Below are 6,000 nucleotides of genomic sequence, written 5' to 3' on the forward strand. Positions count from 1 at the left end.
GCAGCTGGGGCTCCGGCCCCGTGGGCGCAGCGGCCGCCTGCCCACATGGGATATCTGCACAGGCTCCAGCTTTATCGCCCTGCACGGAAGGAGGAGGAAAGACTGGAGGGGGGGAAAAGGGAGAGGAAAAATAGCCCCTTATTCCACTTTCATCAAGGAAGCATCCAGCCGTCCAAAAAATTTAATGTCATATTTTAGCAAGAAAAACAGCTGTTGTGGTACTTTAAGGCCCAGCATATTTTGGCCAGAGCTGCATGTTGTGGATATTGGCTGAGTCAAGGTTAGCTGTTAAAAGGCAGAAATTCTAGACCCATATGAAGAAACATCGCGTTCCTCTATATTCAGATAATGTTTACTTCCAAGTCTGTTTTGTTTTGTTTTCTTCTCCCTCCTGGAGCGAGGCCTGGCCCCGGGGCTGTGGCTGCCCTTGGCATCGCTGCTCCCTGGGCAGGACAGAGCAGTTTGGGGGCGATGGGGGCAAGGAGAAAAGCAGGGGAGGCTCTGCCTGGCACCTCCGACTTGAGCTTCACCCTCTGATTTTCAGCCCTGCCAGGCTTTGCTTGAGCCATGCCCAGTGCACAGGGACAGAGAGCAGGGCAGGAGCTGGGATGGGAGGTGGTGGGTCCATCCCAGCAGCATGGGCACTGGAGGGGGGGGTCAGTCACATCCCCACAGTGCCACAGCAAGGATGGGGACACACGAAATGCTACAGGTCTCATGGCACAGCAGCCACAGGCCTTTCACCACTCAGTTAGAGTCAAACTTTCATTCCTCCCAAGGGGGAAAGACGCCAACAAATCCATGGCAGGAAAAGGGAGAGCAAGATCCCATGCCATCAATCCCCCACCCCCCAGGAGGGGCAGCTCTAGTCTGGGTGAAGGTGCCAATATTAACCCCACTAGAATTTAGTGCAATTTTAACACAGGATTTTGCAGCTTTATCTTGTTATAACTTTGTTCTGTCAGAGCAAATCTATTTTTAAGTTGTCACCCATTTAAACACCTGTATCCAACGCTGGCCCCCAACCTGGCTGTCAGGGGACAGGCCTGTCCCCACCAAAGGTCTTTGTGAGACAGCTCCTTCCAGCTCCCACCTGTGCTGTGAGAGCAAACAGAGCTCCTGGGGTGACAAAGGTGGGGCAGGGGTGCGTTTCTGCTGGAAATTAAACCCAAAAATATCCAAAAAGAGGCCACGGAGCCCCCAGGTCCCCAGCCCCGTGTGAGCACTGTGCCACCCAGGCTGGAAGTGACTCATCTTCTCGTAAAGCTGGTTTGCTAAGGAAGAAAGAAAAGCCTTTGCCCCGAAACAATTCCTCTGTGCCTGCCAAGCTCAGCAGGAGCAATCCACGCTGTCTCTGCTTCCCTGGAGCCCCCCACTGTGCTGCCACCTTCGGAGCCGGGCCCTCATCCCCCTGCAGCTCCAGGGTTTTCCCCTCTGCTTCCTGCCCCATGCCACGCCAAACCCCACTCCACAGAGCCACCAAACACAGCCCCACACGGATCACTCAACCCAGATGCTCAGAGAGGGAAGGCCGTGGGTGAAAAAAAAAAAGGGGAAAAAAAAAAAGGATTAAAAAAAAAAAGTCCAAGGTGGAACCGCAATGTTTATAAAATGGGTCACCGAATTATACATAAAAATATTTTCCTTGTGGATGCAATTACTTCCTGGACTTGTTATTCCACAGATGCTTAAGTTCGCCTCAAGCAGCTCCAATAAATGCTTTACAGTCTGCAAGATCAACAGTAGCAGCGCTGGAGCGGATTGAGCAGCGCTGGTTCAAATTTGTCAGAAAACCACACAGTGTTTTCATGCGCACGTTTTAGAAACCCAAACAAAACCATTCCCAACCGTCGTGCTCCCTTTCCTTATGCTTTTTAATGGCTTTCACATGAGCTCCTCCAGACACGGGCACAGCCCCAGGGGCTCTGAACACCCAAAAGCTCCAGGGAGCTCCCAGGAGGGGACAGGGACCGAGCAAGGGGTGACACCCCCCATCCCTGCTCCTGTATTTTGGCATCCCATCCTCCTGCAAGGCCTGGCTCACCCGTCAGGGACCCGGGGGGCAGTGGGATGTGCAATGGGCTTAGGAGGCTTTCCCAAGGGAAATGAATTTCGGGAGCATGGGGTCAGCCCTACCTGTCACGGCGGGTGACCGGGAGTTCAGGGGCTGCAGGGGACACGCGGCCCGTGGGGTTTAAAAGTGCAGGGACGACATCCCCGAGGAGCTGCAGCAAAGGAGCTCTGTGGCAGGGGCACAGGCTCGCTCTGAGTTAACTCCCATGACCAGAACATGTTTTTGGGATTTTTTCTCTTCAATCCAGTCACAAAATTCAGAGAAACTCAAAGTCATGAAGGTGCCTGAAGATTTCTCTAATGTACGTAGGGCTTTGCCCCAAAGGCCCCTAAATAAAATCCTGGTGCACCCTGAGCTTCCAAAACCTCCAATCCACTTTGGTTTAATTGAAGATATTTAGTGTCCCTTTCAGTGATTTCAAATGGGAACATTGGGGACACCCCAGGATCACAGGACAGGGCACTGTTATGCCATTAAAACAATGTAATATCTGCCCAGAAATCCTCAAGATTCACTGCAGGACTAACAGGTGGCTGCAACAAGATTACCCCATTTACAGATCAGCAGCAGGGCAGAAATGTGCTTTCAGGTCTCTGCTTTCACTCCAAATTTCATCCACGAGATTTTCTGACAGCAGGATAAACAGGTTAAAAGGTGCCTGTAAAAATGGGCTTATCAGAAGCTCCTAATGCTCCTGCTTCGAGGGTGCAGCTGCCTCCCACTGGCCCTTGTATGGGAATCCCAGCTCATCATGGCCTTTTTATAGGATACTGCAGCAGAGGGAGGGAGAAGGCAGCATCAGGTCAGCCACAAAAAAAAACCAAAAAACCTAACATTCCTGCCCTGGATCCCAGCCAGGGGATGGAGCAATTCAGGAGATGGGGATGCCGTCCCCAGCAAACGGGTGCAGGGCCTGTGGGTCTCAGTGGAAAACTCCAGAGAAATGGCTGTGGCCAAAGGTGGGAAAAGCAGGAGCTCTGCACCGTGCTCCTGGGGATGGTCCTGACAGGCTTTCAAATGCCAAGAGCCTTTTTCCTCCCAAGGCAAAGCAGCTGGGAAACACCGCACGAAAGGTGCCCCACAGAACGCGGGATTCCACTGGGGCTGGGCCCCACCCAGCTCCAGGTCCCTAAGCCAGCGGTGCCCAGGCTGGAGGGGTCAGACCCTGCCTCAAGGTGTGATTTGGGGGCGATGGGCAGGACAGTGCAGGGACAGGAGGCCCTCAGGCATCCCACAGAGCATCCCTGGTACCCTGTGCAAACGCGCAGCAGCTCAGGCGTCCCCAGCTCCCAGTGTCTCCTGGGCTCAGCACCCCACACAACCCCCCCGTGGGCTCTCCCTGGCTGCTGGCACACTCCAGCCCCTCTGTGCCATGCCCTGCCACCCTCCAGCCTCCCCAGCCCTCCTGATTTTGCCATTTGGAGGCCACGGCCACGCTCCAATGTGTTCCTCATTAGGAGGGGCAGACAGCCCAGCGCGGAGTCTGAGCCCTAATCTCCTTTCCAGTTGGTATCCGTCAGCAGATGTACAACAAGTGCTGGGATATTTTAGCGGGCATGTGTGGGACAGAGCCACTGGGGTTTTTTTTCCAGCCGGGAGGGATGGATAAAATGCCGTGGCTCGAGGCTGTGCCGGACGGCAGGTCCAGGGAAGGCAGTTCTGCTGTGGTTTATTTTACCAAGGGCTTTGCTGGAAGAAGTGGTGATGAAGTTAACAGCCTGCGAGCCATAATTGGCTCACATTAAAGCAAGGAAATGATATGTTTTGTTTTGCTCTTTTTTTCCCCCCCTTTTTAAATCATATTAAACAGGCAAAACCCACACTGAGCCAAGGAAGGAGCAGGCAGCAGCTCTCAGGAATTTAGGGGGGAGATTTTTTGTCCCAAGGGTAAAGAAATCCAGCCCTTGCCATCAAAGAAAAAGTAACTTCAACTTCAAAATACCCAGCAGAAGTGGGCAAGGGAAGGGGAAACCAAAAAAATCCAGGTTGTGGCATCACAACAGGTACCGCTCCAAAGCCGGGCCCAGCAGCTCCAACTGGACGCTGCAAAAAAAAGCCAAAAAAAGAGTACTTAAAATTTTTCCTCAAATAATTTTATTTATCCTGCCACCTCCCAGCAAACACAGGGTGTCAAAAACCTTGCTGGTGCCTCTGGATGTACAGGATATTTCTTGCACTTGTTCTTAAAATTCAATTTTTAGCTCCTGTGGCTGCATCCTGGATGCAGGCTGAGCCTGGCAGTGGCAAAATCATCATCCCAAGGTCACAGGTCACCATCAGCCTCTCAACCCTGCCCCAGAGACATCCCTACAGGGATTCCCATGGATGTGCAGCCCTGTGATCACCAAGTTTTCACCCATCCCCATAAATACCCAGCACCCAAACCCCATCCTGGCTCAGCACCAGGGCACTGAGAGCCACCAGGGCTCATCCCAGCTGGAAGCAGCCATATGCCAGCTCATCCTGCCCAGCTCTGGGTTTTGTGGAAAATCCAAAAGCACGGCACCCCTGGGGACACCCAGCCCTGCATTTGTCACTGCACAGGTGACCCCAACCACAGCAGTCAGGCAAGGCAGGACAGATCCAAGGGGTGCAAGAGAGGGACCCCTCCCTCTCTCAGGAGCCATCACAGCCCTGGGGACACTCAGGCTCCAGAAGAGCATGGACCTGTCCTACCCTGACATTGCTCACCCCCAAAGCTGTCACAGAACACACAGCGAGTGCCAAAGCCACGACATGGCATAGGAAGGGCAGGAAATCCACAACCTTTGCCCACGTCCCCTTTTTATCCACGGTCCCAGTTTCACTTGTACCCACAGCCACTGGAATTTGTGGGTCACAAGATTTTGTGTGACGTCAAAAAAAGCCCCAGAAGCAGGTTAAAATATCCCACTTCTGGTACATCCCTCACCCACCTGAAGGGCACACACACATCTTCCAGTTTATCCCAGCTCCTGGATTAGCCAGGTTGGAAGCAGGACACCAAAACCCCTCCCTCCAAGCATGGGGAGATGAGCAACTCTTCCATTTGCATGGCAACAAGGAAAAAGCCCCCAAAGTCAACCATTTTCCAACTTATAAACAGCAAAAATCCCCAAATACCCTCAATGGGAAATTCTAATTTTGTTTGGAAATGTCACTTCCAAATGGCACATGAGAAATCACACTCGGACCCAGCCCTGCTGACAGGCAAATATTTATCCCCACAAAATTTCCACATAAACCCATCACTTTTGTCAGTAGCTCTGGGCACTGGGAGCAGAGCAGGAGAAGGGAAGCCAGGAGGCACAGGGAGCAGCAGCCCTGCCCAGCAAGTCGGAGCCACAGCGAGCCCCTCTCAGATCACTGCAAACACATCGAGGCTCCTCCAGCCTCATTCCAAGGCAAGATGCAACATTTTCCAACGCATTCACAGCAAGGATTTAACATTATTTCAAAACTACTTGCACCTTTTTTCCAATACACGAAGCCCATGCCAGCCTCTGCTCCCAAAGCCCGCAGCACTCCATCATTCAGCTCCGTGTCGGAGCGGGAAGGATCCTGTCCCACACACATTTCTCAGTCTATTAGGCAGAGTTATTTCTCTGCTCTGTGTTTGGATACTTACAAAGCCATTACCATCCCTCGCATGCACATCCATCATCGGGCCTTCAAACTCCAGAAAGCCCCAAAAAACTATTTTCCACTCACCACGCAGCCTGCCAGGCTCTGTTCTTCTACTCTGCGTTCCTTCATCCATCGAAAGACGTTTCAGCAAGTTCGGAGTCCAACAAAATAAACAGATGGCAGCCTGAAAGGTGGTGATTTTCTCCTCTGCGGGGAGAGTGGGGTGAGGGATGCAGCCAGGGAAGAGCTGAGCTCTGTCTGCCTGGTTGGAAAAGCTAACCTGGGCTCCAGGTGCTGATGCCCACAGGGAGCTGGGGGTG

The sequence above is a fragment of the Corvus cornix genome, chromosome 17, assembly GCF_000738735.6.
Source record: "Corvus cornix cornix isolate S_Up_H32 chromosome 17, ASM73873v5, whole genome shotgun sequence".
Taxonomy (NCBI): domain Eukaryota; kingdom Metazoa; phylum Chordata; class Aves; order Passeriformes; family Corvidae; genus Corvus; species Corvus cornix.